A 13,685-nucleotide genomic window follows, 5' to 3' on the forward strand; every position below is an offset into this window, starting at 1 on the left:
ATGTTGGAGCTGGTGCCTGGGACTTAAAAAGGTAGAAATGGATTAGAAATTGAAAGTCAGCCTAGGCCACATAAGACCCTGCCTGAAAAGAAACAAGCAAGCAAACAGAAGAAAATGAGTATGTGTACATCTATAATGTCCAAGCCAGTACAATTATCATAGAACAGTGTGGTCATACTTGTATTGTTATCTAGTAAGGAATCTAAGTAATTTTTCTTTAAATGAGGTCCTAAAGATTAGTCCCCTTTCCCTGACTCCTCCTATTCATGTCAGAACTCAGCAGTTTCAGGGTCCACTGTGAGTATCTGAATGGATATAAAGAAAGTGGTTTCCATAACTTCGCTTCACTTAGGGAAACTTTCAGAATGCTAGCTACCAAGTACTTGCTGACCAGGAAAAGAGGTGCTTTGAGTGTTTAAGAAGGGGCGGGTACTACTCAAGCAAGAGTTGTTGTTTTTTGATTTTTGCCAGAAATACTCATTTTTCTTATGTGACATCTGTGTAGACAAAACTCCCAAATCACTGTATCACAATTAATAGTGGTTCCTGGACCACAATTAGGGTTAAGGTCAAGGTGTAGACATAGCCACAACTAAGAGAAAAAATCATCTAGTTTTGGGATGAGCCTTAAAATCCTCATCACACTCTCTTTTAATATTTTATTTTCTAATTTAAAAATACTTAGTCCTGGATGCCTGTGAGGCCGAGTCAGATCGGTAACAGACTGAGGCCTGGTCTGTGTGACAGTGTAACCTGGGCAGTGTAGTGAGAGCATGTCTCAGAATAAAACGGATTGCGCATGTGCGTACCTCAGCTGTTAGAGCACCTGCCTAGCCATTACAAGGCTTTGGGTTCTTCCCAGTATTGTAGAGTAAAACAAAAGAAAAAGAGCCCCAATTCTTAGAACAATGAGGAATGAGACAGATGCCTTTGTAAATTAAAACATGGCATTAAAGTGAGTGGAGATTAAATACTGACTGCTGAGAATGAAGTTTTCAGAATGACTTGGGTATCCTGGCTGCTATGGGCCTTGCACACATACTTTATGTGGTAGTCTCTGTTGCTATCCACATGCCTCTTCTTCCACTCCCCATTCCTGAATCATATGCCGGGACAACACCTCCACTCTGCCTTCCTCCTCCTCCTCCTCCTCCTCCTCTTCTTCTTCTTCTTCCTCCTCCTCCTCCTCCTCCTCTCCTTCTTTATCATCATCATCATCATGCATAACTAGATGAATTTACCCATGGTTCCTTCTATGAGTAACATACTTCCCAAATCTAGGCCCTATTGAGAAACCAAAGGCTCTATCTAAGATGGGTTGGCCTAAGTCAAACAGACGGGACCAGGGAGATGCTGACCCAAATATGGCTAGTTTTCAGGCTACTAAGGGCCTTGTGATGTATCCTGTTCTCAAAAGGACATTCTAAGCACAAGCATGGGGAGGAAAGGTGGCCCAGGTAAGTAAGCACTTGCTGCCAAGCCTGGTAACCTGAGTTTGATCCCTGGAACTCACATGGAAAAGAAGGGACTCAGTTCCTGCAAATTATCTTCCAACCTTTACCACACATGCGTACGTGCTTTCCAGATGCACATACAATATAATAAATACAGGCACTAGTGGGTATTTGTTTTGTGTTCAGGACAGAACCAGGGCCTAGCTAGGCAAATGTTCTACCACTGTGTTATGGCCTGAACCCTGATGGAAGTAGTATTTATGCTCTTTAGAGAGTTTGTTTAAGGAATTGCATCCAAGGAGTACAAAAAGAGGAGCAAGAGAAGAGTGATGTAGACACGCTGATAGAAATGAGCATAGCTGGGCATGGTGGCTGGGGCACCTGCCTTTAATCCCAGCATGTAGGAGGAGAGACAGGCAGATCTCTGAGTTCAAGAACAATCTGGCCTACAAAGGGAGTTCCAGGACAGCCAGGGCTATACATAGCCCTGTCTTGAAAAAAAAAAAACAGAATAAAACAAAACCAAAACAAAGAAAATAAATAAATAATGAAACAAACAAATAACTAACCAACCCAGTTAACAGTGGGACATCAGAAAGGCCACAACCCCTACTGCTGTGAACTTCTTTAGGACCTAGCTCCTTATCTTTGTTCTCTCTGTATTTTTGATATATGTCCTTTCCTTCCTTCAACTGAGCAACTGTAAGTGGTTATTAGCTTCATCAAATCATAGTCCAAATATAAGATGTCTTATATACCTAAGAAGCCTGGAATGGTGGGAGCCTAGAAAAATCAGGGGCCGTCAAGATTTAGGACCAAGGGTTTGGAACCCAGGCCTCAGCTCCTATTCTTGATCAGGTTTAACAACTATACAAATGGACCAGCTTCACGGTATTAAGAAGTGGCCTTGATTTTTAGAGCACTTTTAGTTTCATAGAAAGTTGACCAGAAAGAACCTTGCATTCACATATACTCTCACCATCCCCCACTTTCCCCATCTTTTTACTTCTCAAGTAGTGTATACTAATTGTGCACAATGATGGGATTCATCACAGCATTTTCAAACATTATTATCGTATCCTTTGGTCACTTTGTGACCCATTACCCTCTGTTGTTCTCCCTCTGACCTTCCACTGGACCCCTCTACTCTGCAGTCTTCTTGTTAATCTAGGTTTTATAATATAAGAAAAAGCATTCATTAGTTGTCTTTCTGAGTCTGTTTATTTTGTTTAACTTGTTGCTCAGTTCCATTCATTTTCTAGCAAATGGCATTTCATTTTAGTTTAATATTGCTTTGCTTTGTGTAGTCTCTCTCTCTCTCTTTTTTTTTAAATTTTGAGACAAAGTCTCACTGTGGAACCAAGGCTAACTTTACATGTATGAGAGACCCTCCTACCTCAGTCTCTTGAGTTACGGGACCACAGGATGAGTTACAACGACTAGTGTGTCATTCATCCATCCACTGATGTCTGTATCTTTAATTTTCCTGGAAGTTTCAAAGGTTCAAACCTTATATTCAGGTCCTGATCCATTTTAGGTTGATTTTTGCAGTGTATGAGTGAGAGGCCTAGTTTCATTCTTTTGCATGGGGTTAATCCAATATTCCTGGCACCCCATCTTAAAGCGGCTGTTTTTTCGTGAGCATGTGTTTTTGGCACTTTTTTCTGAGAATCAAATGGCTGACGTCTGCCTCCCTTTTTAACCTTGTTGCAAGGTTTTGAAAAACCAAATGTGGCCCAAAGTCCCACCTGCCTGTAATCCAGTGCTTGCACACCCGGATTACTTCCCCTTTTTTCTTCCTGCAGATTTGAGATTTTAGCCTCTGTGTTCTGTGCAGAAACTAGCTCTTTTTCTCATGTGATCAGAAAAATATCACACAGTCCAGCTGCTTCCTCTTTAATATGGCTGAGTCTCCCAAGTATCATGCTGAGTGAGCTGTGGTTTCCTTGAATTTTGCTCTTTTAATTCTACTGATTGAGAATAGTGTTAACATTCTGATTCTCCTAACAAAATACACCTAGCCCACCTAGCTGTGTGCTGGTATCTTTTCTATGATGGATTCTATCAGTCTGCCACCAGTGTTTGTGCTCATTGTCGATTCACCTAGAACAGTTTACTGTATTTTAAAATACAGTATAAATGTTTTCTTGTATTCTTTTTTAAAACTTAACACATTAGTATATATTAATGGATTTATGGTAACATTTCCTTTCATGTATACAGTACACATTGATTGCATGTATTTGTGTCTATCTTTTCCTGTGCTTATTTCTTATGATACTATTTGCCTTTTTTCCCTATTTACTTATATTTCTCGAGTAATTTGTAAGACTTCTTCATACATAATGGGAAATCATTTATGTTTGGTTAGTTTGGTTTCTGACTTTGCTTATGGAGTGTTTTACTGTCCAGAAGTTTTAATCTTTTCTTTAAAATATTCAATATTATTTTTTTTCCCAAATATACAGCCTAGTTGACTTTCATTTCTATTTTCCCCAGCTCCAGTCAGGTCAAAAGATGCTCTAAATATGAGGCAAGTGTTTGGGGCTGGAGAGATGGTTCAGAGGATAAAAGTTCTTTTGCACAGGTGTTGCAGTAAATATTAAAACAAAATGTAGCAACCCTTGCTATTAACGGCATCAGTGGGCCACATGGTATCTGTGGGGTATTATTGCAATCAGCAAAACATCTCAATCCACTCAGTAAGTTTCCCATTTCCATCCCACCCTGTCACCAGCTATTCTCTCGGCCCTGCCGAGATCTCACCATCATGGTTAGCCCCACATTGGCACCAACTACTCACTGGCCCTTACAGTGGCAGCCCTCTTGTGACTCTGCTCACATTCCCAGCATCTGCCCTCTGTGGTTACACTCACAAATCCCAGTAACCCGTTAAAATCAAATTCAATATGCTTATAATTTGTCTCTGAAAAAAAGCAAAGCTTATCATTTATCCATCAGATTTCTATCAGTAAATTCTCACCCACAAGCATCCACACAACAAACTCTGAACCAATTAATATTGATATAAACTGCCCACCTAGATAAGACAAATTGTCCTATAAAAATTATCCCTTATGAAATATTCATAATTACCTATGGCCCTTTAAGGCCACACAAATCTAGGTCGTCCTTCTCTTCCTCCATCTTGGTTCTTTTTTTTCTCCCCTCTCTCCCCTCTCTAAAACTCTATACCTTACTTTTTTTCCACTGCCCAATCCCAGGCCTTGCCTTATTTGTGCTTCCCTCATCTGCATATAGACATCAATCCACACACAGAACCAGAGTTTTGTCCCCAGTACCCCACATCAGATATCTCACAGACTTTTGTAACAAAAGTTCCAGGGGATTCAGTGCTTCTTCTGGCCTCCATGGGTCCATGAGCTCACATGTGCATACTCACACACAGATACATATTCATACATAGAATTAACAAGGAGTTATCAAGGAGTCCAAAGTTAAGCACTTCTGCTCCAGAGCAGGCCAGTGGGATTCTTATATTTATGGTGACTCCAGACTCCTGTTTCTAGGGTGGGAATCTCTTAGCTCCGATTGTTGAGAGACAATACCAGATGAATTTCTTATTGGTGTTTAATCTTAGGTAAAGCTTACTACTCGTGCCTCTATGCAATCCTATCTGTCGAATACAAAGGATATGGTATAGCAGTTACGTGTATTGTATGTAAATCCTGTCCCAGGCAAAATGCATGTGACAGGACTATACAAAGAAGTAGGGAGAGGACAACTGGTCAGCCAGGACTTGGACAAGATGTACTTTTGATCATGAATAAAAGACTTGTGATAGAAGTAGGGTATTGTTAGTTAGTTACCTTGATTTTTTGGGGGGTGGGGGGTTGTCTTTTTGTTATTTTGTCTTTTTTTTTTTTCCCAGAGCTGAGGACCGAACCTAGGGCCTTGTGCTTGCTAGGCAAGTGCTCTACCAAGCTCTACTGAGCTAAATCCCCAACCCCAGAAGTAGGGTATTGTAAATAATCTTTTTCTTCACTCTTTTTAAAAGCCCTTGGCCCATTATCTTCTGCAGGATATAAATAAGGCCACCTTGCCTACAAAACCATTTGAGGTCATTCATGTCCTGATCCCAAGCTGTTTTTTCAGCTAACTTCTTGTTAAAAATTTTCATTTCACACATTTACATATTTATTTTTACTAGATATACATGTTCTAGGTCATGGAGTTACAGTATTTTCTACCTTCTCAGACTTCAGACTAGTTGGAAAGACATGCAGTCTCAAGTTTTAAAAAGGTCTATAGCATGTCAGGTAGGACTTTTCTGAGCAGGCATCAAAAATGACCTAAATAACAAGAAGGAATTGACCATAAAAGGAGTTAAGATATGAGGGGAGAATGTTCTCAGAAATGACCTTCAAGTTATAGCATTTGGGATGTTCCAGGAACAGCAGAAGATTGGCACATACACAGCTCAGAGAAAGGGAGAAGACCCCAGTGAGGTATTAAACCCAGAGGTACACACAGAATATAGTGAGCAAATTCTGATGAAGACACATAATAAGGTTGTAAATCTGGCTGGCGTGAGGCAGGTGATAGTATACATAATTTGATGATCTTTAAACCTTGCCTCGCTTACCTATGTAGCAACTCTTGGTGATAGGAATTTCATAACTAGGGTTTGTTTGTTTGTTTGTTTGTTTAGATTTATTTTGTTAGTTGGGTTTTGCTATGCAGCTTAAGCTTTCCTGGAACTTACTATGTAGCCTGAATTTCAGTTGTGGCCTGAAACTTGCTTCCTGTCTCCATCTCCCATATGTTGGAACTATAGGCATGAACCAACATGACAGTCTTAATATCCGGTTTATGAGTGGAGGCACGATGCAGAGGAGGTTGGGTGATTTGTTCAGGATTATGCAGCTGGGAGGTATAGGAGTCACTAGCTCTGACTGACTTCAAAGCCCACATTCTTAACTTCATCTGGACCTTCTAAGCTGTTGAATTGCTTTGTCTTGAAAGAAAATTGAGATTTTAAAAATATTTTATGAGAATTGTGTTGAATCTTCAGGATGTATATACAAAAAGTCAAAACAAAAAGGGGTGTGGTGGCATACGCTTATAATTCCAGTACTTAAGAGAGAGAGCGATAGATGGATCTGTGGGGCTTATTCCACAGCCAACTTAGTCTGGTTGTTGAGTTCCATGTCAGTGACAAGGTAGGGGCTTCAGAGATGGCTCAGCAGTTAAGAGTGCTTGCTGTACAATGTTAAGACTAGAGTTCTGATATAAGTGTCTATATTACAAGCCAAGCCCAGCATACTTCAAATGCCTGTCTTCAATCCCAAGAATTCAACATCCTATCCTGGACTCTGAAAACATCGTGCATACAGACCATACACAAAATACACACACACACACACACACACACACACACACACACACACACACACACAGAAATTTTTAAAATTTAGAATGTAATAAAAGATGGGTGACACCTGAGGAATGACATCTAACATGCATACACACAGAGATGTAAAATTTAAAATAAAGTGTTAGTAATAGTTTTATGAAGAATGTATCATGGAGGCTGGGGTTAGTTGCACACATCTGTAATCCTAGCACTGGAAGATGGGGGCAAGAATTTCTGTGAGTTGGAGGCCATTGTGGGCTACAGAGTGAGACTGTGAGGCTTTATCTCCAATATAAGACAGAACAAAACATCAAAAAGATGTGATAATGTTTTACAAAATCTAAAATTTTAGCCAGACGTGGTGGTATGTTTTAAATTATAGACCTAGGAGAATCAGAAGTTGAAGATCATGTTTGGGTACCTAAGGCCATGTCTCAAGTAAGCAACACATTTAAAAAAATTTTTTTGAGACTGGACCTGTGCCGGTTGGTTTGTGACTTTGGCACAAATCTAGACTATCTGTTAAGAGAAAATGCCACCAAAGTTTGGCCTGTAAGCAGGTCAGTGGAGTAGCGTCATGATTAATGATTGGTGTAGGAGGGGCCAGCCCATTGTGGACAGTGCCATTCCTAGGCAAGCTGGTCCTGAGTTGTCTAAGAATGCGGCACAGGCTGAACAAGCCATGGGAAACAGCTGACCAGCCATGCTCCTCCATGGGCTCCCTTCAGTTCTGGCCTCATGGTGCCTGCCTTGACCTCCTTTTATCAAGCTGTAGAGTGAAATAAGCCCTTCCTACCCCACTTCCCAAATGCTGGGGCTATAAAAATGACCCATAATAGGTCACTTTTTTCTTTTAGTCCATTTAGGGAAAACATTAAAACTGTGAACAATCTAAGTAGAAGCAACCATAGAGAAATAGCCAAATAATCTTACAGATATAGTAAAATTCTCCCACAGAAATTAATGTTTAGCTGTTAGCAGGGTGTGGTCAAGTTGCGCCAGGATGTTGGCTTGACATCCGGGGAAAAAGCTGAGGTACAAGTTCTTTCAGAGCCTCTGCTTGCTTGAATTGCATTTCTCTTTCAGAAAACTCCTATCATTTAGCGTGACTTTGCTCAAGAACAGATGTCCTTAGTTCATGAATATGAAATTTTTACAACCTAAAATAGACCGGCAGCTAACTTTGAATTTTCTGTGATGGTCCTCTTTATCCTGTGCACTCATCTTACTCTGCTCAGGTATCTTTATCTATTAAATCACTCCTTTTAACACGTAAGGACTGTCACAGTTTGGGGACGCAAAATACACTCCAGATTTGTCAGTCGCTGAGTCAGAATTTTTTTAACTTTTTTATTAAACTGCTTCTGCTCCTTAGTTTTAAGCAACCATATTAACATCATCAGGATGCGGACATGGCCAACAGTTGGCTCGGGTCTCACATTACTTCTGTGCCCCTTCTTCCTTTAGTCTTACAGGGTGCAGCTACTTTTTTGGGACTAGGATGTATCTAGTTGTGCTTTCAATATATCTCATGGACACTCAGTCTTAGATTATAGCCTAATTTGTTATATATGCAACTAAAAGAGCAGTGCTACAAAGTAGAAGTCAGGGTTTTGTCCCAGTAGTTTTTATGGGGATTTTATCGATCAAATCTACTTAAAGGGCTAGAGAGCTGGCTCAGTGGTTAAGAACATTGGCTGCTCTACCAGAGGACCCAGGTTTAATCCCCAGCACCTGCATAGCAGCTCACACCTGTCTATAACACTAGTTCTAGAGGATCCAGTGCTTGTGTCTTTTGGCCTTTGTGGGCACAACATGTACATGATGCACATACATGCACACAAAACCCCATATACATAAAATAAAAACAAATCTTTAAAAGTCTGCCTAAGCTAGATGTTTTGATGCATGCCCATAGTACCAGTACTTGGGACACAGGGCATGAGAAACCATAGTTCAAGATCATTCTTGACTACATAGCAAGTTCAAGGCCACCATTGGGTACCTAAGTTCCTGTCTCATAAAATAAACAAGTTTATGTAAGCCCAAGTAATGGGCAGAGAAACATATAAGTATTGTTGTTCCAACTCTGCTTTCCCTTCCTTAAAGGCATGATCATTGATTAGACAGGTTGCCTGAGAGGGAAATTGAGATGGGAAAAGCCAGAGGGTATGGACAATCAGACTTCTTGGAAGGCAGGCTTCATTGAGTAGCTTGTTTAATTGGGGACAGGGGACAAAGGCTGCTTAAGCCTTTGGGGAGGGGTGAGTAGAGGATATGGGGTACATCATTGGTCCAGGGCAGGGTGCTGGGGCTGCCTTGTTTGCATAAAGAGGAATTCCAGGTGCTGCTGGACGAGTCCTCATAAGGAGAGAGGAAGTTTAACCTGTAACCTGGCCACAGGCTTTGTGACTACCTAAGGTGTCAGAGGTGGAGGTTGTAAAGCTACCTGTGCCAGGACATGCAAGGGCGGGGGACTGGGTATAGGAATCCTACTCCTGCCAAACTCAGGATGAGATTTCTCGGGTTTGGACATGCCTCTACTGCCCTCTTGCTCCAGGCCCCCAGACCCCCAGGCCCCACAGGTATGAGTAGATTTCACTAACTTGGAGGCTTTTTGTGTTTACATGTGTTCTGCTCATCTTCAAGGAAAGCTCCTATTATGACATGTTTCATTTGGGCTGCCAGCTTTGTTTTTCTAGGCATGGCCATCTGGGTTACTGTTTTTAATTATGCTTCTACTCAACAGCTACATTATTATTAAATTCATCTCTATGCCTTCTTTAGTGACTTTCTATTTTACATGGCATTCTGTGTAAGTTCTGAGATTCCTCAATTCACTAGGCAACTCACTTAGTAGATATCTCCTATGCATTTACTGTGCTAAGCAGTGGGCCAGGCGTGAGCTTGATGCCAAAAGATAAAGATACACTGTCCTAAGGAGATTGTGGTCTAGTCAGAGGGACCTGTGAAAAGATAGCATAAAGATAAAAACCAGGTATTTTAGAAGACGTACTTAGGAGGTCCTACCTTGATGGCCAAGACTTTCTGGGAGTCATAACACTTAAATCAAATTTTTTAAATGAGGGGATTTTGTTTTGTTTTGTTGTAAAATTCTGCCTTAAAATTGGCTCTAAGTGTAAAAATAAACAAAAATAGAATGCTGTAAGTTAAACAAATAAACAAAAATAGAATGCTGTAAGTTAAACAAATAAACAAAATAGAGTGCTGTAAGTTAAACAGAAGTTTAAAGGATGGAAGGGGGTGTGGCTAAGTTGGTAGGGCGCTTGCAGAGCATGCATGAAACTCTGAATTTGCTCTCTACCACTGCATAAAGTGTGCATGGTGGCACACACCTATAAACTCAGGGACTGGGAAGTGCAGGCAGGAGGAACAGAAGCTCAAGGTCATCCTCAGCCGCAGAGCAGGTCTGAAGTCAGCCTAGGATTGTAAGGCCTGATCTCAGCAGCAGCAGCAACAGAAGAGAGAAACAAGGGATACACACACATCTCTGGCTGCTCCGTCCACTCCACTCTCAAGTGTACATTATGTTTTCACACTGGGCCTGCGTCTTCTGATTTATAGTTCCTTCTGGTTTGCTAAAAAGAACATTCCTTGACACAGTAGCACCTATTATAGTTCCGCATCTCAGTTTTGAGCAAAAATAGATTTTCAGTTTCTGACTTCAGTGAAGTAAAGGGTGATGTGATATAACTGTGGAGTTTAATTTAGGTATAGAAGTCATGGAAGGATCCTAAATAACTTGAGGACAGAAACCAGTCAGAACTCAAACCAGAGGCTTCGGAGCAAGGTCAAGCTTGAGAGAAAAGTCTCAGAGCTTGAGGCTGTGTGGGAGTTCAAACAGCTAAATGAACTCAATGCAGAGTGTCTTTGGTTGAGCTGACAGAAGTGAGCTAAGCAGTGGGTGAGCAAGAAATGTCACGTGATGAAGCTGCTTCTTTAAAACAGAAGACTCTAGGGACATATGTAAATATATTGTAATACATGGTTTTAAGCAAGGGTGAGACAGTCAGATTTTTCCATTTCAAATAGGTCAGTTTGGCTGTTGAACAGAAAAGGGGAGAGAAAGCCTGATGGACAGACAGTTTTTCCCCGTATGGGGGATAGTGGTTAGGACTAGAGTACTGAGTGGAGGTGCAAGCGAGCTTAGATAATATCACCACTACAACTTGATTGCCGAGAGGCAAAGTGAGGACAATACTCAGGACCAGTTTCCTCCAAGAGCAAGTAACTTGCTGGTAGAGGTGCTCTTCTGTTATCCCTGCTGTTACTTACCACAGGAAGGACATGGAGATGGGAGGTCTGTACAGTTGCTGCACTAGTTAAAATGCTTCTGACACAAGTGGAGAGGTAGGCAGTTTTCTGAGCTGGAGTCGGGAGTTTAGTTGAAAAGGTCTGAGCTAGAGAGAAATTTAAGCTGGGAGTGGGTAGGATATATAAGAACAACTATATAAGAACAAGAATAATGCAGTCTAAACAGCATACTGGTCTTTTTTTTCTAATTTTGCAATTATATTTATGTACAAAAAACTTAAGTGTACATTTAACCCAGTTTAGTGGTGAGTTCTTTAGCCTTTGCCTTTTCCAGCTTGGCAGTGCGAGCCACAGACTTAGGACCCAGGACGGTGCCTCCCCAGTGGCATCAGATCTCGTCACATCTGTCATTATAATTGGTCCTAATAGCTTCCACCAGCTTAGCCAGAGCACCCTTGTCTTCCGAGTTAACCTCTGTGAAGGCAACAGTGGTGCCTGTCTTCCTGTGGACCAGGCGCCCCAGCCTGGCCTTTCCCTTGTTGATGCAGTAGGGCATCCCCATCTTTTGACAAAGGGCAGGCAGGAAAACCACCAGCTCAATGGGGTCCACATCATGGGCGTGATTGCCTTCTTGTTCTCCACCGAGGTGGTAACTGTATTGACCCCTGCTCAGAGGACAGGTGGTCTCTTAGTTGGGATGTCCCCTTTGCCAGCAGTTTTCTTCTCAGCACGGGCTAGCAGCCTTTGCTTTTTCTCCTGCTTTGTCTCTGGTCTGTACTTGTGGGTGAGCTTAAGCAGCTGAGTCGCTGTTTGCCTGCGAAGGGCCTGGGGGAACTGGTTGATGGCAGGAGGTACTTAGGGCCTGGGGGAACTGGTTGATGGCAGGAGGTACTTTGAGCCGCTTATAGAGGATGGCTCTTTGCCACTGCAGCCTGATGTAGCGGGGCCACTTGACGAAGTGTGTGAGATCTCTTTTGGGCTAGATGCCCTGCCCAATGCTGAAGTTCTTAGGCCTTTTCTCAAACAAAAGATTGGCCACCTTTTTTGGCCTCTTGTTTCTTGACCACGGCGGGGTCCGGGGCCACCTTCTTCCCCTTGGCCTTCTTTCCTTTGGGCATCTTGCTCAGCTGGAGGAGAGAGAGAGTGTTCCGTTTTTCTTGAGACAGGGTTTCTCTGTATATTCCTGGCTGTCTTGGAACTCACTCTGTATACCAGGCTGACCTCAAATGCACAGAGATCCATCTGCCTCTGCCTCTTGAGTGCAGGGATTAAGGGCATGAGCTGCCACTACCCAGCATATACTGTTATTATTAATCAGAGTAGCTAGTGCTTACTGTCTGGCCATGTGTCCTAAGTATTGTCACGGAAGACCTGGAACATGCTCTGAGCTTAGTAACACTGATCTAAGCCTAGGAGTGTCTGCCCTCAACGCTGGGAACAGGTAGCTACTTGTTATACACAGAAGGGAACTACAGCCAGTGCCTGCCTGTTATTTACAGGGACTATTTCAAGTCTCTTAAGCACATTGTCCCTTATGTATGTAGTTAAACTCCACTATTCCTTAAAATTCAACATACAGAATATTTTATTTAAAACATTTAAAAAACTGCCCACGACTTCTTTCATTTCTAATTCTTTTATATGATGATAGACTAAATCAAGGGGACAGCTCTGTGTTGAGGCATATACATATGTTACATGACCTGCATTTTATACCTTTCTTTAAGCTACCAGCCAGGTATAAAATGATAGGAAGATGTAATTTCTTTTCTTAACTGGGTGGCTGTATTCATTGAGATTGTCCCTGTTGTATCCTAAGCATTGGGAAGATTGAGCTAATCCTGGATTTAAACATGATTCTGTTGTTTGTTGAATGACTTTTGGACTAACTCAGGCTTTTTTGTTGAACAGGGGATTTCTTTAATAACAATCATGAAGCATTTTGTAAGACTTTAGTCCATTCAGAACTTTTGCTGTCCTAATCAAAGCTTTGTGATGATATCACAATTCCTTTATTTGTGAATTCAGTCCTACTGTTGATTTATATATTCATTTAGAATTTTGTAATTTGTCTTTAAATACCACTGACTAATTGTAGATAGAAAGAATAATTTTTCTTGGTATGTATATTAAAGGTGTTCTTACAAAGTGAGATATAGTTCCAAAAACAATCTTTATAGGAATATTAAAGAACCTCAGTGCCTAAAAATATTCATTCCAAATCTTTCCCATCAAACACTAAAATTCTAGAGAAACAAAATCATATAACTTTTCCTACCTTGATTTAAAAAACTCTCCATTAATTTTCTAGTTTTTGTTTTTCTCATAAATTAAAAAAAATCACTGGGGTTGGGGATTTAGCTCAGTGGTAGAGCGCTTGCCTAGCAAGCGCAAGGCCCTGGGTTTGGTCCCCACCTCCAAAAAAAAAAAAAAAAAAAAATCACAATTGTAATGCTCATAAGAAGTTGAATTGAATTTTGGTGTGTGTGTGTGTGTGTGTGTGTGTGTGTGTGTGTGTGTGTGTGTGTGTGTAAGACAGGGTCACATGTAGCACAGGCTGACTGGCCTCAAATTCACTG

The 13,685-nt window shown here is 41.3% G+C and overlaps 1 protein-coding gene and 1 pseudogene across 1 annotated transcript in view; one reads left to right on the forward strand and one right to left on the reverse strand.

Moving 5' to 3' along the window:
• Positions 1-13,685, forward strand: part of Myo5a (myosin VA) — a 162,196-nt gene that overhangs the window by 22,247 nt on the left and 126,264 nt on the right. The gene's annotated exons all lie outside the window — the stretch shown is intronic.
• On the reverse strand, positions 11,400-12,224 carry LOC116908000 (annotated as a pseudogene).

This window comes from Rattus rattus, chromosome 8 (genome assembly GCF_011064425.1).
Source record: "Rattus rattus isolate New Zealand chromosome 8, Rrattus_CSIRO_v1, whole genome shotgun sequence".
NCBI classification, from domain to species: Eukaryota; Metazoa; Chordata; class Mammalia; order Rodentia; family Muridae; genus Rattus; species Rattus rattus.